Below are 24287 nucleotides of genomic sequence, written 5' to 3' on the forward strand. Positions count from 1 at the left end.
TTATTATCACGAGTAGGGGCCTCGTAACAACCTTAGCCCAGGGCTCCAAAATATCTTAATTCGGCACTGGCTCAAACTCAGTTTTGTTCGAACGGACTCTGACGACTCCAACGGCAGATTCCTGGTCCTTGGCACCTGGCATACGGATCACGTCAATCATTCTGCTAGTAGCACAGATTTTTTATATCTTCTATATCTTTGTACGTCTTCCACCATGATTTTGCATAACCGTGATTGAAACATCACGTGCACCATATTTTCAGTCACAGAGTTACTCCGACGCACTTACTAATTTTGATTCTTGCGACCACTGTCAGGGTATTATTCTCAGATTCTGGTTGGTCACATTCGAATTTGAGTAGATGCCCTGGAACACGCCCAGCCCGCTTTCTGCAAATGGCACCTCCTCATTTGCCTCCTATAGTTTTCAATGAATGGCCAAACTCTCTCTATATATGGGTCTGGTGGAAGCAAGCTCTGGAGGTGTTGCCTCTCTGCAGTGCACCAATGCTCGGAAAGAAGCACACTCAACGAGGCTGTAAGAAAAAAAAAAAATTAGGAATTACACAAAACGCCGTATGAATTAAACACCTTATGAATACATTAGCGAAAAAAACTTAGCGGGACAACCAAAATTTTGAAATTTGTTTGAATGAAGAAGCATGAAATATCAATTTCAATTATTGCAAACCTACTCTACTCAGCATTGCAAAGTGCATTCCACTAGAAACAAGAATTTATGACAGAATAGAAAGAAAATATCAAATTTTTTATTAGAAAAGCAAAACAAGTTGTGAACAAACATCTGTGTTGTAGGCTATACACTTAAATAAATAGGGCTGCAGCAGCAAGTTGCATAAGAACAAACATTCTGCATTGGTGGATGTCAATGTCTGAATGCTAGTGAAAACCTGGGAAATATTTTACGGGCGAAGCTCCTTAGGGTCTAGCCTTGTCCGTCTGGCGGCCATGCTCACATCGATTGCCATTGCATCTGTCTTCTTAAAAAAAGAAAAAAACATGTTTGCGCAGTCGACAGGATTCAAACCTGTGCCTCCCCGCACAGGTTTGAATCCTGTCGACTGCGCAAACATGTCGACTGCGCAAACACACCCCAATGAATTTCTAGTCCATCGCCTTAACCACTCGGCCACGACTGCGGGACGAGTAGGGGGCTCTGAGATGTGGTAGTAACTCAAGAGCTGGGGATGTCATGGCTGAAACGTTGCATGTAGCCGCTCAACGTCTATACAGGAGAGGGCGCTGCGGTCAAATGCGTATATAATCGCGTTAAACTTTGCATGCATTGGACCGACGTTTATAGATGAGAGGGCGCTGGGGTCAAATGCTCAAATGCGTATATAACCACGTACCATACCTCACATTCTGTTTCTGACATGGACTGTTGACTCGGGCGGTGGAGATGCGTTCCCACGGCTTCTAACGGATCCAAGCTGATCCGCCAGAAGAACCACTGGCTCTGCGTTTCACCGACCGTAAAGCAGTAATAATGAAGTTGAAACGCAACCCGGAACTCGGCACTACCTATGAACAAAATCAGTATCATCAGCACCACCAGAGCTTCGCCCCAATCAACGTCATTCACCACGTGGAGATGCGGTCATTTTATTTTGTCAATGTTCAGCTTCTTAGGTTTCAGATTCTTGTTTGGTCGTCGTCATTTGTAGCTCAAGAAGGGACATAGCACTTCGTTCTTAGCTCTTTGATGATTATGTTTCTCATGAATTTTCAGGACACCGCAAAAAATTAGCACTTGTGCCAGAAAAACAAGTACAGTTCCCAAGTCAGCAGCAAGTACTTCACAGGTGCCCATGCAAATTACCTCTTTTAGTGTGAAACATTCTTTAACTAGGTGTTCAGCATTTCTTGAAGCCTGGATAAAAGCGTGGCCGCGGGGGTCAACACTGGTTAGTTGACGGATGAGGGAGGAGGAGCGAGGTGCTCGACACTGATTCGTTAACGGGGAGGTTGTGACCAGGGGTGGAGTAAAGTAGGAAATACACGAGCAATGAAGAACAGGTGCCGCAAGGCAGCGCCACCAGTATCCATGGCAACCAGTGCTGGCATCCCTACGTCACTTCTGTGCGGCACCGTGGCACTCGGATCTGGTCGATACAGATCAAAGCCGTGCAATGCGACTGTGGCACGCCCGTGGCGTGGCAAGCAATGAATGTTGCGCGGCACCCACTTCGATTGCTCATTACATGTTCCATGCATGAGGAGAGGTAACTGAGGTGGGAGAGCAGGAGTGGGTTAGAAGGTTCTGGAAGATGACCAAGTTTATCATTTAAAATGTATGCATGTCACTTGTTAAATTATCCGATGAAGAGCTCCGGGAATGTAAGCGTCTCGCTGAACAGGCTAGGCTTGCTGCTAAATAAACTTCACTAAACGTTTAAGATGCTAGAACATTTCATGTATGCAACACAATTGCCTAGCAGTTTGCCATATTTTTGAAGACTGAAATATACCTGGACATCGAGGACATAGAAGCTGGAGATTGAGGACAGATTTGCTAGAGAAAAACCACAGCTCGGCAAATCAGCTCGCAATCTCAGTGATGGAAGGGCTGTGCCGTTCGCACCAAATTGCGCCATGAACGAAAGCTTGCTACATCTTGCACCAAAAAGCCATTATCATTGAGAATTGCGCTACATTTGTGCCAAGATGGGCTTAAGGAAAGCAAAAACTAAGCATAATATGTTGTTGGTCGACCCTAATATTCAGAGAAGTAGGAGGAAAGAAAAATGGTACAAAAGTAATAATTTACAGCATTTCTACCCATTGTATAGACCGTTCCATTAGGGTCATAGCAGAGAGGGTAAAAGAGAAAAAAAATGCACTCCCCCTCTCCCCCGCAAGCCGTCCGCTCCACCGAGTGGGCTGTAGGTAGCGTCCGGCTGGCGTGCAAACTCTGTTTAAAATCGCGTCATTTTGGAACTTTCAAGCGCAGATGCGCAGATTTTGGTATGCCAGTTATCGTGTAATACTATGCTAGATAAAAAGACTCACAGGGTCCAATTGCACTGTTACCTGCGTGCAAATAAAAAACAAGAATAGGGAAAACTGTGTCAGATTGGCCGGTCTCTTTGGCGAAAAGAAAATTCGGTTGCTGTACCTTTTTTACGATACCAAAGTTCGTACTGGTGTAGGCCTTTAGCGACCATGAGTGGAAGTCTGAAATAATAAATAAAAACGTGCTCTCCTGCCGCAATACACGCAGTAGTTGAGGGTAGTACTGCCGGCTGACTCAACTGCTATTTATGTAACGGAAAAAAGATATGCTAGTTGATCATTTAGCAAAATAGAACAACAGAGAGCTATAGCCTGATTTTGGAGTAGCCACAACTATTCTAAGAACGCGAACCACTTCACAACGGCAGCCACGAGCGAGAGTTCGGTGTTCGGTGGAGCCCGCCAATACAGCCCAAAGATGGAGAACGGCAACCTCCCGGTTTGTCGTCTGCTAGCGGAGTCGGCGGCGTGCCCTCTCTCTCGTTTTACCCCGCCGAACCCGCTGAACTTCCCGGATGTGTGGAGGGGGCGCTGCGGTCGAACAAAATGGTGCCGCCCAGAGAGCGCTAAATGGAATGGTCTATAGTTAGTTTAATTTAGGTCAAAGCAGAAATGAAGTATTGAACATATACAACCACAAACACACGCACTTAAAGCGCAAGTCACAGGACATACACTGCACTTGATTTAGTCGATGAAAGAACACGTACAGGAAGATGGGCTAAGGCCATGATATGTTGATGCCGCGCTTTGACGATGTTTGGTTGGTCCCATTGGCACGTAGCATTGGCTGCACTTTGAATTAAGATGAAATTAAGCATACAAATTGCTTGTCCACTGCACTGGTAGGTTGATCACCCACATCTAAATTTCCATGTGATGTCGGCAATGTCAGGAGCTAAAAGTCCCGATAAAACATTGCATAATAGTAGGATGGCGACTCCTGTGATAAGACAGAACTATGGTCTTGTACTCCTGATGCGATCACTTGATTGTCATGTCTGCTACATCCCTCAGTACCGCCTCTCGCAAGCGCGTCGAGCTTCACTGCTTTGCACCGGAGTGCTAGGAGCAGTGGCTGGCATGGGGGTGCTCCTGGGTTTGCCCGATAGGCTCGGAAATTATGCTCAGTAATATTACAGATCACCTTCTTCGGTCTTGATGTTCAGCCACATGGAGGCTAAACAAGAAACTTTATCCACCCGTAGGGAAAACAAACCACACCATTTCTCTGCTCAACAACCACACTGGGCAACAGCAGCACTAACAATGAGTGATTTTTAAAAGCAAACTCTTGTACACTACACATAGCGTAGAACAGCACCTTTAAAAATGCCGTCGGAGTTAATTTAATGCCTTGGGAGTTTCGCGTGGCCCTAGGGAGGGGTTTATAGTCACGTGGTATGTACACAGTGCTGTATTAGCTCCGATAAGTTGTGGCGTCGGCTGCAGTCCATTGTGAGGTGAAACGAAATATATATTCCAAAAAATAGGGCAATCGGTGACCTTTAGTCAAACAGTCTATACTCTTTTCACCACTAAGCTGGCAGTGCGGTGGAAACTAGTGCTCGTTGGATCAGTCGTGTGTTCATCTGTCGCCACGGGACCTCGGTCCGCCAACACCCATGCGCAGAGAGCGGGGCCATGTGATGTAGAAGATGCAGCCGACTGTGCCTGCGAGCGTGTATCTCCCACCTCACTGTCAGTTTAAGGGTGAATGGACTAGTCCTGTTGTACGTGTGCCTTCTTTGTTGTCCTTGTCAAGTTTGCGCTATTTTAATCATGTCTTGACATACTTCGTTCGTGTGAAGATCAGTCGTGGGTCTTTCCTATAAACCACGAATGGGGCGTAGCCGAGTTTGGGCCCTTTGGTGTGTCGTCTGCTTCTGTTTCTTAGTCTCGAGTTTCCATATTGTTGAAAGTTCACCATTCCTACTTCTAGCTTGCCTGTTACTTTTGTTTCCATGAGATCAAACGGGCTCATCGAAGCTGGTTGTCTGGCAAAATGATCTTCCTGGTTGAGCGAGGGGAACGGCGACTGTACCAGTAACTCTATTCAATAAATTCCTGAGCTACGGTTGAAAACTTTCGCGTGTTTGTCATTATTCTGTGTTGTCTCGTGACGAGTAGACATGAAGATGACTCGCCAGCGTTAACTCGTTCAGGTTATAATTTCACAAATAATTAAAAGGCGTGTGAACTTAAGACGAAATATGTAAGCAATCAATAATCAATGTCGGTAAACAATACAACTGACAGATGTCATCCTTGTGTACTCGTCTGACAGGAACCTAACATATGGCAGAACCCAGGAACGAGCACTTACCTGCGACTTACCAACTGTCATCCGATGGTTTAAAATGATAGTTTTCCAAGTCAGTCAAGTGTGGAAACTGCGATTCAAGCAGCTACTTCTCGCCGAACGATAGATCAACGCGGAGGTAGCGGAGGCCCGAAGACAATGTAGGCCGCCATTTTGTTGATGGGATTGATGCCGTTGGGACTTGTTTTGACCGATTTTGAATTGTGAACGCCAGAGTTATTTAAATAAATCATAAATTACATTTATAGCTTTAAATATATTATAATTTATCTAATACTGGATACAAATAATTCTTAGGTTAAAACTAGCAACGTCATTAACCAATCGTGCGTCTATCATCATCGTCATCATCATCACCAAGGACAAATGGCTGCCTCCAGACGAGCGATGGAACGTACCTTTATGGTGGCTGGAAGGGGAAGTGTGGCGGCCGGGAGCGGAGGGCTGCACAGAGTTGCGATGAAAATAATAGAGGGCGCTGCGCGCAGCAGGCGAGTTAGCGCTGGCGGGCGGCGGAGCATAGGAATAGAGCGCTGCGCGATATTTTCCCCTTGCTACGAATACTGTAAAATAGTTGATACGCAAAAAAAAAAAAGACAACTGGACGTTTTCTTCGAGAGCTGAATCTACTGACGCCTTGTTACGCAATAGAAAGGAAAGAAAAAAAAAACTATTTTTGATTTACATTTAGAACAAATGCGCTGGAGCAGGTGAACGTCCACTGGGGAAATTAGACTTTTTTTTTACTTGATAACTTTATCAATCGTGAACACTTCATATGCTTCAAAGTGCAGCCGAAGAAAAATGTGACGAACAAGGCATAGAATGGAGAACTCACTTTTATTTACTGTTTCAGATATTGCGTCAAGAATACAAGCCAAAGGAAGAAACTACTTGCTTCTGAAGCAGCCTTTGTTTTGACCTTTTTCTTTCTCTGAAGAGTGCATGGACAGGCGTTAGTAAGCGCGCCGAGTATTTTATTTCAATAAGTTAGCAAAAAATGTCCAGGAAAAGTGCGCAAGCAGACAAATGTTTGATTGCCGCTGGATCTGGAGATGCCACACACTGAACTACAGGTTTTCCCGCTCATCCTAATCCAAACGACGTCCAATTTAATCCCAGTATCACCCAATTTAACCCAAGCGCCACACAATTTAATCCTTGGGCTAACCACTTTAATCCCGGGGTCAGTCATTTTAATCCAGTATATGCACTAATTGCATTCAGTGGTCGTGTTTTGCTTACACATTTGGTAACTTAGAATAATTGTTTATACTCTTGGATTTTGTGGGGGACAACTGATCGTTTGATCACTATTGTGACTACTTGGAGTTACTGCCCACTTTTGACGAGGCAAAATTGGTATGTTTATTACTCTTTTTGTAAGCCTGGAGTTATTATGGCGCACTCGAATTTATTTTAGCTTGCAATTGATGATTACTCTTTTGATTACTTCGTGCTATTATTGCTCCAATTGATCTATAATAAGCTCAGTTGACATTGTTATTCCTCTTGTGATTACTTCGAGTTACTTTTGACCCATTGGCCATAAATTCAAATTAAACTTTATTGCTTTCAGCTAATATTCAGCAAATTAAATTTTTATGTGATGATTATTGACATTATGATTACTCTTGATTACTTTGAGTTACTCTGAATTCAATTGACTTTAATTCGGCCTAAATGACATTTGGTGACTTGTTTACTTTGTATAATTATAGCCCTAATTTATCGGTTGTAGCTCAGTCAGTCATTATTATTACTCTTTTGATTACTTCGAGTTACTTTTATAATTTTTGGGGCTAAGATTCAATAAAATTATTTATTATTCGCTCAACTGACATTGCAGTTACTTGTTTTATTACTTTGAGTTACTATTGACCAAATGGACTTTAATTCCGCCTAGTTGACATTTTGGCTACTCGTTTGATTATTTTCTGTTATTATACCTCCAAATGATCTATAATGAACTCAGTTGACATTATTATTACTCTTTTTATTCCTTTGAGTTACTTTTAAACCTGTGAACTTGAATTGGACCCAAATGACATTAGGACGACTCTTGATTACTTTGAGCTTATCTTAATACACTTATTTATTATTAGCCTAATGTATATTATGATTACTCACAGCCAAAACAGCAGTACAACCAAAACAGCAGAATTTGTAGCAGCCTCAGAAGAGCGCCGGCGCCCGCGAACCAACAGATAACCCGAGACCGCTGACTCGCCTGCAGACTGCAGCGCCCCTCGCGGTGGCGAAGATTTTCATCGCAACTCGCGCCCCTCCCTGACACGGCGCGCATACGGCGCCCGTCACACTTCCCCTTCCAGCCACCATAGTACCTTTGTAGGCGTTTGCATGTTGAGTATATTTATGAAATATGAATGCATAACGTTTATGTAAGCCTAGGTAAAGAGCTAAAAAAAAAAAAAAAACAATTTCGTCGCTTCATCTTATTCACAAGCTGCGAGGCTTTGTGACTGTTATTTTATTTTTACATATACCAGCTTGTTTGCGCCATTACATTTAGTGAATTCGTCCTTGTCGTAAACCAATTTTGCCCGTATTGTCCTTCGTGGAATGGGTCATCGACCCTTCTGAGGCACCGCTGCTTTCGATAGTTCTTAGTGCGAACGTGTTTCCACCACACTAGCATAGTAACTTTTTGAGGGATAAGTTCCAGTGGTGGAACTGCTGCGCCATTTGCGCTAAAACGAAAACCCTGCTAATATACTGCAAAGGTGGTATTTGCGCACAATTTGCGCCAAAAGGGAGCTGTTCTCAAAAAAGGAAACGAAGTGCCTGGCTCGTGGAATTCTTGGCGATGTTACTGAAAATTAAGAAAGTACAGTTGTTTCTTTGGATGCCTAAGTACCATGTTTGCATTAATGCAAAGGTGCAAGCGAGCTGGAAAAGAATAACGATAAGAATGCCTGGAGAAGGGAGTCTAACTGATAAAACCCGTTTGCTCTACTGGCATCTAACCCCTGGTTAGCTCAGTTGGTAGAGCAAATTGGACGTTTTAGTGATTTTTACAGCGTAAGGTTGGTCTGCCAGTAGGGGCAACACTGGTTTAAACTGTAGATGAGCAATTTTGCCAGTGCAGTACGACTGCTAACCTGGGGTCTTTAACGTGCTCACGCAGTAGTGATACACAACCGCACGCCGGTACGATGCTCATCCAGATTGGAACGGGCAGGGGTGGGGCTCAAGCCCAGGATCCCTGGGTTCTGCAGCGCGAGCTTTCGCTCCTCGCGCATCGAGCTGGGTGTGCGCTTCAGCCCACTCGGCCACCGATGGTAGAGCACTCCATTGGAAATGGAGAGGCCCCTGGTTCGGTACCAGGACCAGGCGGATATTTTCAGCCGTGCACCAGCCACCTGGCTGCGTTTGGAGATTTGTCCTTTGTCCCCTTTCTCCAGGGATCATTATCGTTACTCTGGTACAGTGGTCTGCAATGAGCTAGAACGCACAAACTGCAATAAGGCAGTACAGACAGCACCATACAAATGCTATCAAGTGCTCGGCAGAGTGCGGAGAGGTATCGCTTGCAGGGGGTGCTTCTACGAAGTTGAACATGCTCGCTTCTGCCAACGCTTTCGCTTGCCACCCCCTTGGCTCTGCAATCTGCACTGCCCAATCGCTGTTCACACAATTTAACTCGTATCTCGGACCACTGTACTAATCATTATCCCTGAAAGCCCTTTAATGGTACCATACACTCATGATTTACAGTAGATATTATAATAGAAAGTCCCTACAACACTAAACAACACTACTAATGCTCGAGCTATTAAGAATTTATCCGATTTTTATATAACATCCTATACTTCGCTTCAGCTTAACTCCAGACGCAGCCAATGCTACAAGTGTGAGCATGTGGTCCTGCACAGTGCTTGCAATGCACAAGCGCGCGTGCTTGGCAGAAACACTGAAAGCCCAGAGCGCACGCTTGTAGCATTGGCTGTATCTGGACTTCAGCTGAAACAAAGTATAATGGGATGATTATTGATGTTCAAAATGTATAGGCATGATTGTCTTGCACGTCACAGTAAATTTCAATGCTTTTCTCCTTAACTCGGCTAATCTTCTTTAGATTTCAATGCTTTTCTCCCCTACTCGACTAGTCTTCTTTTATTAAAAGGCATACCAGATTTGCCATGGCTTACAAGAGTGCTGGACTTGTGCCCCCGTTCTCATAGGAGAACAAAAGAGCTTGTAATAATGAGAATTGTTGAGGATTAGGGGAATAAAAATGAGTATGAGCAAGGAAGAGCGATCCAATCTGAGACCAGGACTAGACAGCCAGGTCGGTGGGCTACAAAGGGAGTTGCCTCCTTGTAAGACAAAGCCCCAGAGGTGCCCGTGGGATGTTACAGGCAGTGGGAGAGGACCAAAGCTCCTTATAGACCAAAACTGGCAACAACCCAACCAATTAACAGCAAGGGAACAGTGCAATTTGACAGAGGACAAGAAAACAAGTGCTCAGACACGCTGCTGACGCTCATTTGAGGGTTTATTTTCAAGAAAACCAAAAAAAGAATACAAGAAAAAAAAAGACAATTCATAAAACAATTTTTAACATGCCATATCATTTTCACACAGATCTGCCATAATTCTTGATAAAACAAAACCCGTCACCCCCCGGTATACCGACGGAACGCTAAAACATTCGTCTCCCCTTCTCGATAAAATGAAAAAGGCCCTATCGATTTCCGTCTTATTTCTGCTATGCGCCAAGATCGTCAAATCATTGACCGAAGGGATGCAGCTACGCCTATTGAAATGCACCACAAGGTGGCCTGAGGGGGAGGAACGGAGAGGAAGGGAATGCTCCCTCACATTCACATACCTCCTTATCTGTCCATGGTACAATCTACGACAAGGGAGGAGGATCTGATACCAACACCTGTGGCACATAGGACAAAGGAAGTGCAGTGGTTAACATCAGATTGAGAGTCCTGGGTTCCACCTCGGTTTGCGGCACTGAAAAGACCACTGGCAAACTCTGCTTGTTAGCCAAAGATTTGACTTGGTGAAAAAGGGTGTGAACATAGGGTATTACCACTGGTCTGGATGTCAGTTAACAGAGACAGCCAAACCTTAACAGTCATCACAAAGAAACCCACCGAGGTAAGGCTGGAGACTTGTAAGCATACTGTTCTCGCATCTATGTCAACATGACTTAACAATGAAGCTCATTTGCATGATGCAGCAATCACATGCTTCACCAGCTTAAAATGTGTCGAATCGTGTAGCATTAGCCCCTTTTTAGAATGTGGTTCATAGGACCAACAGATGTGAGGGGGCTTAAGAGCAAGCTTCAAGCCTAAATATTGCAAAACCTTACCTGTGGATGTCTCATACTTTGATTTCAACCCGAAAGAACACTCCTTAAAATTGCCCAATGAAAGTGACAAAGAGCGATTAGCTACAGATGTCTGTCCAGGCGAGAACCCAGCAACTGCCGCTGACCAGAGAGACCGAACAACATTTCACTGAAGTAAGACTAGAAAATCAGTTAATCCAGATTGATCTTGACATCTCATGCAGGGGCGGACGCAGGTATTTTCGAAGGGGGGTGGGGGGGGGGTCAGCGTATCATATAATTACACCCTCCCCCCCCCCCTTTCCCGACCCTGAACTTTTACACATGCAGAATTCAAGAGGGGAGTCAGGACATCTGGACCTCTTCTCTGAATCCACCACTTTCATGTGCTGTGAATTGGAAGGGTCACAACTGAAATGGCAAGCAGCCATTATGAACACTTGGGGGGTAGCGCAATGATTTTAATGTTGAAATAATTTGCAGTTTGTATTTTTTATATTGTTTATCAAAGCACCAGTGAGAAAAAACGTGTCATCTTCCCCCGAAAATCTGCTATTCTGCTGCGTAATTGCACAAGAAAAAAAAAAAAAAGAAAAAAATTATTGGCCAATTTGCAGCTGCGTGTAGCGGTTATAGAAACTACAGTGGCATGTCACTGGGGTACACGCAGAAGTCAACCAAACCTGTCCCCTCTCCTGCAACACTCACCGGCGGGCTTGTGGCAAACCGTTTTTTGTGTGGATCGCTCGCCACGACCTTTGGCAATGCTAATTCTTGGAAAGTCGACAATGGAGCTTTTTCCAGTAACGAGCGCCACCTGGGGAGTTGTCTTTGAACTACAAATGAAGGGCAGCCCAACTTGCCTCCGCCTGCCAGAATACATTGGCATCATGCCGTTGTATCGATCTTCGTAGCCCTTTTAGGCCTGTTCACACACTTGCAACTCCTTACAACTGAGTGCTTTGAAATCTCTTAAAACTTCTTAGTCAAGAGAACACACTGGCAGCCTAGCGCTATTTACGCGGTGACCCTGGAATTGCATTTCACAAGAGCAGAGGTTTTGCGGTGTTGGGGGAAGCGCACATATGCATGCACGTAACATAGGCTGCACCTCTCGAATGGCATGAGCGACCGCTGTAAGTGTTTCGTGCCAAGCCCGAGAGATGGCGCAGCGGCCGCGGGCGGGACAGAGCCGTTTATACTGAGAGAGTTTGGCCGATGGGCGGAGCTTGTTGGCCGCTAGAACAAGCGGATTTCGCGATAACACAATATGGCGTTACTTCTTTGTCTTGTTCATTCCTGAGAAATCGCGTAGAGTTCCTATGAGTCAGAGCCACAATATGGCGGACGGAAGTAGTCATCCCCCGGTTGTCAGACTACGCTGCTGTGGTTGTCAGACTGTCAAAATCTCCTTAAGAAGGCCAAACTCTCTCAGTATAAACGGCTCTGGGGCGGGACAGAGCCGTTTATACTGAGAGAGTTTGGCCGATGGGCGGAGCTTGTTGGCCGCTAGAACAAGCGGATTTCGCGATAACACAATATGGCGTTACTTCTTTGTCTTGTTCATTCCTGAGAAATCGCGTAGAGTTCCTATGAGTCAGAGCCACAATATGGCGGACGGAAGTAGTCATCCCCCGGTTGTCAGACTACGCTGCTGTAGTTGTCAGACTGTCAAAATCTCCTTAAGGCCAAACTCTCTCAGTATAAACGGCTCTGGGGCGGGGGCGGTGAGGCGGGGTGAGGAAGACGAAGTTGTCGGGCGGAACGCGAGGGTTAGAGACAGGAGCGATACCGCTGCGCGCAGGTATGCGAAGGAATAAAGTGTTTAAGAGATTTCTTGCGTGTGAGTACGACCGAGGCAACCAGTGACGAGGTACGTCACAGCAGGACTTCAGAGGTCAAATGTGCGTAATACCTAATAGAAAAGGTTGTATATAACATTGACAAAAGTTTTTCCGAGCCAAGAAAGGGTGATGTGCGAGAGAAATAGAAAATATGCAGGACCACCAAGTTCCCACCTGGCAGTCCCGCAATCTACCTGCTACCCAATACAGTGCAATCCACTTATAACGATACCAGATATAACAAGTGCTGCTTTTAACGATCAGTTTCTAGAGTTTCAAGACTAGAAATGCCCAGCTTCTATAGTCGGTTACAAGTCAAGAAGGTAGAAGAAGCTCCTCCCACAAGTGTGATGCGCCTCTTTCAAATCTCTCCGCAGTCGAAAGAAGAGTTCACTGGAAACGCTCCTTGTTCCGCTTCAATGGAATCCCACTTGTCTCCGATCCCACTTTTTAAGAAAGCGACCTTTGTATTCATCGGAGAGGGAACCGAGCCCCTGAAAGCAGCCTTTGAATCCATCGGAGGGGGAAGCTAATCCCCGAAAGTCGTATTTGTTTCCGTCGGTGGGGGAGGACTCTAATCTCCCTCTCGTGGCTTCCACAATGCTAAGCCAAAGTCGAAAGATAAAGCAAATATGTACAGAAAGGCAAGACCCTCCTCGCGCGTTGGCCGCGACGTCACGGAAACGGTGGGACGCTATTCGATGCGGAGGTGGCGGAGGGATATCTGATTCCCTTTGAGGGGCATTTGCCGCTACCTTCTTAACCTGTAACTGACTATAGTCCAGATACAACAATAAAAGGTTATAACGATTGAATTATCAGGTTTTCTAATTATCATTATAAGTGGAGCCCTGCATATCTGTGGATTATCTGCGGATATCCACAGTAAACTGGCGGAAGCAGATAAAAATCAGACAACTTTTGGCGGATTGCGGATCAGATGCGGATGTCAGGGACTGCGGATAAGGATATTTGCGGATCCGGATCTATTTCAATTGTGCTTAGCAGCACGGATAACATGAGTGGTTGGAGATTTAGGTAGATGAAATAACAGTGTAACAGATGCAAAAACACTTTGTAAGCCTTAATGAGAACCAAAAAGCAAGTACCATACATTTCTGAAGACAGTGTCCTTGATTGTTTTTGAGTGGCTTTCAGCTGCTCAAAATTCAAACTGCACTGCTTATCGCACAACCCACACGTGCTCAACATAGTAATTATATGTGCGAACCACGTGACGTGTGTAAGCAACGGACCTGCAGCTGCGCAAAGGAACAAGGCAACAAATTTTGAGTTTATCCTGTTGTGTAACTCAATATCGAAGCAGCAGACTACGATTAACGGAGTTATCGTATTCGAAGCGATAAGCAGGAGCAAGGTTAACGTACGCCGAGGAGATCTACCGTTCGCGTAAGTGCTGCTGGCCAGTAACGTTTCAAATAGGACCCCGTTTCAGTTCTACCAAATCACGAATTACTTTGCGTGAATGCGGTTCCAACTTCTAACAATAAAGTACTAAAAGGAATCTTTTGCTTATTTGTTTTCAACTGGCTGACGTCCGGATCCCGGGCCGCAGAGCCTCACGCAATCTGATGCTTAACGACTTGACCTCACCTCGGCCGACTTGCTTAACCGCTTATGGTTGAAGAATAACAACCCAGTAGCAGGTAATGTAGCGCTTGGAATCCGAACCCCAGTTTTTTCGCGCTTCCGACTCGGGATACACAGGGAGAGTAAACAGAACAAACGACTGCAAGGCCAACCAGGCTAAACACGCTCATTGTTGCCAGTCAAGTCGATAGAAACCGAAACCAAGTCAAAACAGAATTTTTTTTGCTGCATGTTTTGCGATTTAGTGCATAAAGGCGCAAGGTATTGGCTGTGGCGCAGTTTCTGCAACAAGGTGCAGGATGGTGCAGACAAATGCGTCTGGCGCAAAATGGCGCAGCAGTTCCACCCCTGCACTCAGTTCGTCGACTGACGTTTCATCTACAGATCGTTTCGTTGACACGCAATGTTTGATCGAAAGGCTTCCCGTGTTCGTTTCATCGAAAAACCTGACACGTTTCGTCAAACACAACCCTGTTATTTTCGTAACAAACGTTTTGCGTCTCACCTGGATTACAGGGGAAAGGGAGGCATGGTTTGGTTAGCAGGCCTTAGTGAATCGCACGCTAGCTTTTAGCGGCTTAGTGAAGAAATGCGTTGTCAACAATACAACAAACAGTCTGTTCATGAAATGTATGTCCATAAAACATATTTCCACAAAACGTTTTTCGAAGAAAGGATAGGAATTCTAAGAAAGATCTGATTCTCACTAAAGATTGCTTCAGTTAATGCGTCCCATCTCATCAAAAATGCTATCTGTACAAAAAGCAAAGAATGTAGGGCATCAATCATCTCGAGATAAGCGGAAGACTTTCTCTTCTCTTTGTAAAGAAAACCCCAAACGTACAAGTCACAAGAAAGTAGAAGAAACGTCCCCCTCTCTGCAAAGAGTAGCGTGGTCATGATTCCAAAAACAAAAGACCCTGTGGCGGCCACAGTTTGTAAAGTTTCAGAATCAACAGCGCACGCACATAGGCAGCCCGTAAACTGCCTGTGTGTTTCTTTTTTGTATGCTTAGAGTCCTAGCCAAAAAGTCTGGTAGTTCATATTCGTCCAACTACAACGCCCTGCGTAGTGGCCGGACGAATATGAACCTCTTTATTTTTGATTGTTTGATGGAACTGAAATGTCATAATTTAATATGCCCTTTTTTAACTCTTATGTTTCAAAAGTATGCGTCTGCATAAAATAGGTGTTACAAAACAAAAAATACATAAATATATGTATCCTTTTTGTGTGCTTCTTTTGGGCAGAGTGTCGCGGACTCCTAGGATGATCGCATAACTGAGATCATTTTTCCTTCTATGCGTAGTGTCTCGGGAAGGCTGATCGCTTTTAATATAAATATGATGAAACTGAAACCCCTTAGAATGGTGACCCGAAGATTTCTTTGTACAAAAATAAAAAAACAACATAAAAATGCTCTTTTTTCTTTTTTTTTTCAGTTACGCTTGATGTTATGATGTACAATGAATGCTTGGATTGTGAGTTGGATCTGGTTCCACATTTTGCGGATGCGGTTCGGATTCAGATAAAAAGCCTGCAGATGCGTATCGGATACAATAATGTAAAAAGTTTACGGATGCGGTTCGGATGCGGATTAATCAAACTGTTATCCACGCAGGGCTCTAGTTATAAGTGGATTGCACTGTAGATGGTGTCAGTGTGTCCTCTCGTAAGAGATTTTAAGAGGTTCCAAGGCACTCTGTCTTAAAATTCGCAAGTGTGAGAACAGGCCTTTATGCCCCATACTCGAACAAGAATAGCCAAAAAACATGAAATACGTGCTACGATAAGCGCTGAATATGTTGGTTGACTGGAACTTTGCCCCGCCAAAATGGTGACAGCGGGAAACAAGAACAAGGAAGGGGGCGTATGCATGCGCAGAAGCTTACTGGAAAAAGGTCCATTGCTGGGGTCTCTGAAGAGAAAACCCAACAGGAAGCCAGAACCCATTTGCTTGAAGCTAATTAACTTTAACCATGGTAAAAAGTTTCCCTGCTAGGTATTTACAAGTACCTAGCCAAGTTTGGCGAGGGCAGAATGAGCGATCTCCATATTTTATTATGGGGGGTAGCTGGTGCTACCTACTGGCTGTAGCGAATGTAAGTGGCTTTCAAGGAAAAGTACCCGAAAAGGAGGGACCCAAGAATGTGCGCTACCGGGTTTTCGCGACGCAGTGCGGCAAACAGCTTAAGAAACGGTTTTTGTTGCGTGTGGTACAGATATTGGATAAGGTAAAACCAAATTAACCGTTGTTTGGAAAATTTCTAAATGTTTCGCAGTCTGAAGTGAAACAAGCCTCGTTGAAATTTCGTTCTAAGTTCGAAAAAGGACGATGAACTTCAGTCCTAGAAACGATCAGCAAGAAGTGAACACTGAAAGGCGGGTGGTACACCGGCAGCATGGTTGGTCAGCATGTAAACTGTATATAAAACCCATCATAAATTGAAAACCATGTAATTTGGTCTCAGTGAATATAGACCTATTACTAAATTACCCAAGCATCAAGAGAATGCTGAAAGTGTAATTCCACGCTTCGCACGCGCTGGCCTTTCTCATAATAAAGATTCAAAGTAAATTATCATAATAAGACTTTGACGAACGCACATGCAAGGCAAAATTTGTTTTAGGCTTTTTACTTCAGACGCCAGCACATGTAACTACACTTTTAGCATGCACCCTGGTGCATGGGAAATTTAGCAAAAGGTCTATTGGGGCACTGTCTGCTTTTGCATGCTATCATTACCCAGCTGATTGAGTCAAGGCAATCCACTATAGTATTCCAAAGACATTGCCATGCCTACAATTACCGTATTCATTTAGGCTTAGGAATGTCGAAAGCAAAAGTGGCAGCCTCCTGCACCATTCACTGCCGACTAAAGCGCCTGAGATTGCAGCTACTATGATGTATTAGTTCCACACCGAGCGACGCTCCCTCGCAGGGCCACCGCCATTTCTCCCCGCCGTACCAGTCACGTGACCTAAAATTCCTCCTCGTAGGGAAATGTGGTTAACTTTTGACCGGGATTAAAGTTAAAAGGGCAGTTCAACAATTTTTGTACTTTGTATGAATACCGCTCAAAATGAATCAGACGTTTATGACCAATAAAACACACGTTCGTTTTTCTCCCCATGCAATAAACATCACAAAAACAAAAATTATTGAAAAACGAGCAGCTTTGACTCCCTGAACTCGCAGCCACAAGATCTGGAGTCGATAAAGTGCCACCTATGTTGATCATAGCCACGCGCTGAGGTTGGCAAAGCACAGGACACGTGCTAAGTTCCAGATATTGTTAGGCTTCGGCTATTGTCGTCATTGTTGTGATTAGAGACGGGTCACTACCCGTTAACACGCAGGTTCAGGCGAGTTGATCGGTCATTTGTACAGGGGGAACAGCAGACCCGCAAAACAGTCACTCAAGTCCACACACAAAAAAAAAAAGACAATTACTCAGTGCTGACTAACAACTCTGGTATATTTACTTTTTTCTTTGTCTTCTTTTTGTATTATGAACTAGAGCCATGGAAAATAATTGGTCTTATTTCCTTCAATGGGAAGCTAAACTGTAAACTAACTCAAATTGAAATTAATGTAAGGCTACGTAGTCTAATTTTTTATGACGAGGATAAAGACGGAGTACTAAAACCTCTCTCATTATGTTTTGCGGCATTCTCTGCCTCAATGATTTCTCAACTTAAATTAAAATTAATGTAAGGCTAGGTAGTCTAGTCCTTTTTGTGATAAGGTTAAAGACTGAGTACTAACACGTCTATCGTTACGTTTTGCTGTAATCTCTGCCTCAATTTCTCAATGAGAGAAACCATTGAGGCAGAGAATATCGCAAAACGTAACGATAGATGTGTTAGTACACCATCCTTAACCCTATCACAAAAAGAATTCCCTGTCTGCACTAACCGTGTACAACAGCAAAAGTGGTAGAACATACATTTTAGCCAAGAGTATGGGATGTTGAACGCTATGCAGGCTACTGCTAAAATGAGAGATTGTTTTTGTTATCTCAAATGTGAAGACATGCTGATATTTTTTATGCAAATGAGCTTGCAGTCAGTCAGTTTAGTAAGACAAGCTAAAAAAGGGGGATCGGTGGACTAGCACACACCAGCTCGGAGCACGTGGAGCGAAAGCTCGCGCTGCAGAACCCAGGAATCCTGGGCTCAATTGCCACCCCTGCACGTTTCTATCTGGATGAGTATCGTACCGGCATGCGGTCGAATATCACTACTGCATGATGCACGTTAAAGACCCCAGGCTAGCAATTGTACTGCACTGGCTAAATTGATCATTTACAGCAAGTGACTCGTCGCATCAATTATCAAGACAAGTTAAAACTGCTGTGTGGCAGAAGCTTTTGCTGTATGTGCCCCGAGCTGCAATACGGTAGGAGGAAAGCCTTGGTAGGTAGGAAAGATTGCATGTTTTATCTTTACTGAAAAATATACTGGTTGAAGTTTCCAGTTAATTAATGACAGTCAAAATGGGGAGTTTGTTGGCTGTACCATACGGTTGTGCAGGAAAATATATTGTTTGTTGGGATGTTAATGGTCGTTAAAGACCCTAGGCTAGCAGGGGTACTGCACTGGCTACATTTCTCACCTACAGCTGAGACACCTGATGCCCACTGAGGCTGACTAACTTCTGGCTGCCTAAAGACAAGCACACAACATAATTGTTTTAGGGCTACAAAGTGATGTGACTAGGAAACTGTGTACAGATTGCATAACATGCCACATAAGAAATTTAGTGCAACTAAATTCTGGTGAAGGGGATCCCATACCTGCCAACCTGTGGACTTTCAAATTTGTAAAAGTTCTGCAGCCGCGGCGGGGGAGGTGACGCGAAGCGATGTGCAGCTTAATGTCAGCCTGGCCAGCGTGCGAAACGCTCACATCACACGTGCACGTGCTACAGAATCCAAACTTCTCTCGCTTTTTGGGTGGCATGAAGCACGGAAATTTCGAGGTGTAGGACTTCATGAACACCTGAAAGTACCTCTTTTGAGGTTTGGAGTTTGGTATTGCGCCGCAAAGCCACAGTGACCAAGAGAATGCTACAGTTACACGTGCAACAAACACAGACGCCATACTTCTCGCCTCGAAACTGTCCGAAGCAACGAGGCCCAACAACGTCTGAGCACGCCGAACCAATGTGCACCCGTGCACCGCCGAACACAAGGCTTTGAGCTTTGGATTGGTTTTCGATCCGTGGCCACCGGATAGACAAATAGTTAGAACCACGACGCTGCTGTGGACGGTACCTATCTTCCTCTTGTGGCGGTGCAAGATACCGCCAACAACAGAGTTACAAAAACAACAAAAAAAAAGAAAAAAGGTTTTTGTAAGGTTTGAAGCAAGATTCGTAAAATCGTAAAATTACTCCCAATTCATACATTTTACGAAAAATTAGGAAGAGTTGGCAGGTATGGAATATAGCCAGGAATAGGAGGGGCAAACCAACCGGGAGCGAGCAGCTAGTGGCAAGGGTTGAACAACGGAGTCTGGCGTGCCCCGTGCAAGTCGACTCGGACGATAATCCAGATGAGTGTTTCAGCAACAACCAGACAAACTGTAATGACCCGAGGCCCTTGCGGGAATTCTCGGCGGCGACCCAGGGCACCTGCAGACGAGAAGCTGGAATGATAATTCACCGGCAGGAGCAACTCTTGGCAGCGACTTGAAGGAACCCACCCAACTATCTTTAATTCTGGCAGGTGCTTGAGGCATTGCCATTTTAAGATTGGTCAGTGCCCGCAAGAGGCTGAATCCAGGTGCCACTGTTAGAGCAGCTGGATTCGACGACCAAGCAGGTGAACAGCTGGTTTGCCGGAGCTTCAGGACGGTGACAAGACCAGTGACGAGAACCGGAAAATCAAGCCCACACAAACTGAGTATGATTCAAGTTTATTTGCACATTTGTATATATTTTTACCGTTTTCTAAATATACTTTCTTTAATCCTATAACGGTCCAGCCAACTCGTTTCTCATTTGATATGGTGACAAGAGGGTCATTGTGTTGAGAGACTGCTTCATGCCTGTGAAGGCCTAGGTAGGTTGAAATAATCAAACGAGGTTCCACTGTTTCAGGAGATATGCAGTCAACCCGCATTATTCTAGAAACAAATTTGAAGTTGCAAATTTTGTGATACTTCACAAGAGCATGCCAAAGCTTTGATAAGTGTCCCTAAAGTGCGACTATCTTATATTTCGCATATAACCGTGTGAAGGTCCTTCGCAAGCGAACCTGTGCGACTCCGCGGTACAGATTCGGCGTTGCAGCCTCCCGCGGTGCGGAACCCTTCCGAATGTCTCGGAGTTGAGCGAAGGTGGCTGCTATCGTAGGCAGTTTCTCGGATGTGCGCTTCTAGCGGTCGTGCACCAGTCTAAACAACTGTTCGTGTGGGACTGGTTCAGCTGGTCTGGCATTGTACGTACGCACCTTCCGAACACGACATTTCACGTTTTAAACGCAAACAAGTCTATCGTCTTTTCTCCAGCTAGGCTTAAAGGCTTCAGTAGCTCGGCGTACAATACAAACAGTATCGCCTCCATCAAACTGACACTGGCATTCTGGAGTGCGGCGTGTTTCAATGCGCGGAGATGCTCGAGACTATAAAAACACAATTACATAAACTAGAAACCACAAACCTTTGGAAGCTTGCGAGATAAAGCCCGCGCGCACATCAGCGTAAACACGTCCGTCCGCGTCAGTCCGCGTCGTCTCGGCCGTGCAATGGTGCAATCGCATCTTTGGGCGTCATTTATTGCTAGCGCAACGACTTTTGTTCGTAATTAAAAGTATCGCGAACTATTTTAACCCTTATTGCAACCCGCGCAACTGCCTATTACAGTGAATTTGTAATTAAAACAAAACAAAACTAAAAAAAAAGCTGCTGCCGCTAAAAAGAACAGCCAGTGACGTCATAGTCACGTGGACCAATAGGAGTCGACATAGTTTTGTTTTGTTTGTTTTTGTTTTTTTGTTGGCTCCGCCCCCTTGTACTGGGTAGGATTTCAAAATACGCCCCCCGGTCCGAGGTCGACTGACCCCCCCCAGTACCCTTCCCTCCTCCTCCTCAAGAGCTGCGCTCTGATTCGGCGTTACAGGGAGTTGTAAACGGCTTTCATTTTTTAATACGGTTCCTCGGATCCACGATGGCTTTCCAGCAAAGTTTTTTTATGTACTCTTCTCGGTTAGACAAATTATTTATTGAGGACGTAGTTGTATCCGACGTCCCTTCATTCCTCCCCCTAGCTTGCAGATGTAGTAGAGTGATCGCGGTTGACAACTCACGACCAAACATTAGTATAGCCGGAGTCTTTCTTGTCGTGATTTTAATTTTTCTGTGCCGTTTCAGAAGAAATCGAGCAAGTGGGCACGATAAACTTCCTGTCTTGTCTTCAGGCAACGCCTGCTTGGTTTCGTAAACCATCCTTTCCGCTTGAACATTGGTCGCCGGATGATAGGAAGCACTTGTGACGTGACGAATTTCGTTATTTTTTAAGAAGTGTTCGATCGCATCTGACACTAATGATGTACCATTGTCGCTAACAGCCTTGCGTGGCACGCCGAACGTTCCGAACAAGTTCCGGAGTTCCTGAATCAGTGAGCTTAAGTTGATAGTTTTCATTTGACAAATTTCCAGCCATTTCCAGCCAGCTTCGACTGCTATCAGCAACATTTTACCTTCAATGGGGCCAGCGAAGTCAATGTGCAGTGTATCCGATTGTCTCGATGGTCGTTGCCATAGAAGGCAAAATGTTTCTGATAGCAGCCAACGCCTTCAGCAAACTAGCTTCTACTGATTACCGAAATAAAAATGGAACTGAAAGTTGCGAAACTACTTCGAAAAGTAGTTAAACTACAGTAACTTGAGTAAAGTAGTCGAAGTACGAACAAGTCTGATTAAAACGCTCTACCGTTTTGAAGTTGCAGCTACGCAAATGTGCCATGTTAAAAAAAAAAAGAAGAAGAAATCGTTATGTCCACGCAGGGATTTTTATTAAATCGCCTTATTGCTTTTACGGTTCTGATTTTGAAGGTGTGTGTGATGAGCGAGAGAATTCATAACTTGGCGCCTAGAAACACGAAAATATTGAGGTGTAAATTTTTAGAAGTCTCAGGAAGAAGATGTAATGAGTACGCTACTCGAAATGAGTAACGTAAGTACGCTACACATTACTGTCTTGAAAACACAATGAGCACGTTACTCCGTTACCAAAAAAGAAATTGTATGGCAAATTGCAAGGGGTTGCATATGTACAACGCTTTAGCATAACGTGAAATTAGGTCACATGATGACAATTTCCCCGATAAATTTTGCGGGGAAACTTAACTTTCGTCGAGATAATGTGATGTCAATTTCCCCGATAAATCTAGCGTGGAAGCTGAACTTGTATATAGGTCACGTGACACAGTCGTGTGACGTAATTTTCCCACTAAATTTTGCGGGGAAACTGAATATAGATTGAGCTCACGGGACGTCAATTTTCCCGCTAAATCTGGCGGAGAAACTGAGTTTGTGTGGCACGGAAAGTGGCCCCACGAAATCCAGGGAAACTCGGTTTACTTATGGTAATAATTTAGGCCGGAGGCGACTTCGCCAAAACGTGTGGAGTCAGTCCACAGGCCAGTTTCGGCACTCTGACTTTCATGGATGTCACATAGCCGTGGATTGCTTGCGGATGGAGAGAGAGGCCCCGATGATTAGGCGGACACGCCTCAGTGATTCATGCGCCGGAATTTGTTGGCCTTCAGATTGCTGACGTTTGTCGGGGAAGTACACCGGTGAGGCTTGCGTGAAAACAGCAAAGTTAAGGTGGGCCCATTGCCGGAGCTAGTCGATCAATGATTCAGCGATTCGGAATGGATGCATGAGGTTGTTTCAGCAATAAAAATTGAAGATTTCTTTGCAGCTACGTTAAGTAGTAATTTGCAAAATAAGAAGAACCCGGTCGGCGCTGCGACGGTCAACGTAAGTGTACGGCTATTTGCCATCGCGTAGGAGATTGCGATAAAGGAAAACCGATAGAACTACCTTTTGGACAATTTCCAGCCACACCGGGCTGCGGAAATGAGCCTTAAACAAAATGTTCTAGATGATAAAATCAAGTCAATGTCACCACTGATATCAGCGTTAAGATACATTAACTTACAAAAAGTTACAAGCAGAAACAGGCGATTATCACGAGAAAACTTGCACCCTCCTTGCGAGCGAAGCCCATGTTGATCGACGTAACCGCTGTAAGTTTGGTGCGAGCTCTATTCACGAAATATTTCGCGCACTCTCGCGAGGATGCCGTCGGAGAAAGATCTTTTCGGTTTACAGACGCAACCCACTGCCGCCAGAGGTTTCGGTCATTTGGAAAGTGATGGAGCTTGGAGACATCGCAGCCGCAGTCGCAAAGGAAGACATCTGTAACAACACTCGCTGTTACAGATGTCTTCCGGTAATATTCTGCCCTTTCGGTTAGTAATCGTGCAGCCTATAATCAAACAATGATGTCCCGATGACCACGGGTCTTCATCATTGATTCAACTAGCTGTAAAAATATCTGGATGTTAAATAAAATAGAGGAAACCGCGAAGAAAACAACCGAACTTGGAAGAACAGATGCGCCCAAAGCGTTCATCCGGGTCTTTCGCTCCTTCCTAACCGCTCAGTGGAAACAGGAAAAATCCCGCTGCCCTTTCTCCTTTTCTCTCCCTCAGGCTCCATGTCGATGCCTGTCTTCGAATTCTTCCTTTATCAGCTACAACATGGCAGCCATTAGCATGTATGGACGATGTACACTTAGGTGATTAATTTCGGAAAGGGTCTATTCTCGGCGGCGAATCAGTTCGCGGCCCTCCGCGCACAGGGGCGGATCCAGACCTCCATTTTGGGGGGGGCGGTTCCTCGGCGTAAAACGGGGGGGGGGGGGGGGGGGGGGGGGGGCAGGGAGTGTTTATATTTTTTGTGGAGTCATCGTTTTTACTAAACTCCGATAACATAATATAGATCTTGAGAGCTTTTGTATCGGTTTACCTGTAGGGGATGAACTCTTTGAACTTTCTGTGGCTATGCACACCAAGGCACACGCTCCCGTACTTTTGACTGCATAGCCTCAGAAAGCTGGGCA

General features: G+C 44.8%; 1 long non-coding RNA gene across 1 annotated transcript; it reads right to left on the reverse strand.

The window, feature by feature from the left end:
* Positions 1 to 7808: 7808 nt before the first annotated feature.
* On the reverse strand, positions 7809 to 20889 carry LOC120841786. Its single transcript, XR_005715818.3, has 3 exons — positions 20814 to 20889; positions 19626 to 19798; positions 7809 to 8192 (listed from the first exon to the last, which is right to left on the reverse strand). It is a non-coding gene; the product is annotated as an uncharacterized LOC120841786 (long non-coding RNA).
* Positions 20890 to 24287: the final 3398 nt, after the last annotated feature.

Source organism: Ixodes scapularis, unplaced genomic scaffold (genome assembly GCF_016920785.2).
Source record: "Ixodes scapularis isolate PalLabHiFi unplaced genomic scaffold, ASM1692078v2 PGA_scaffold2__306_contigs__length_199485367, whole genome shotgun sequence".
Taxonomy (NCBI): Eukaryota; Metazoa; Arthropoda; class Arachnida; order Ixodida; family Ixodidae; genus Ixodes; species Ixodes scapularis.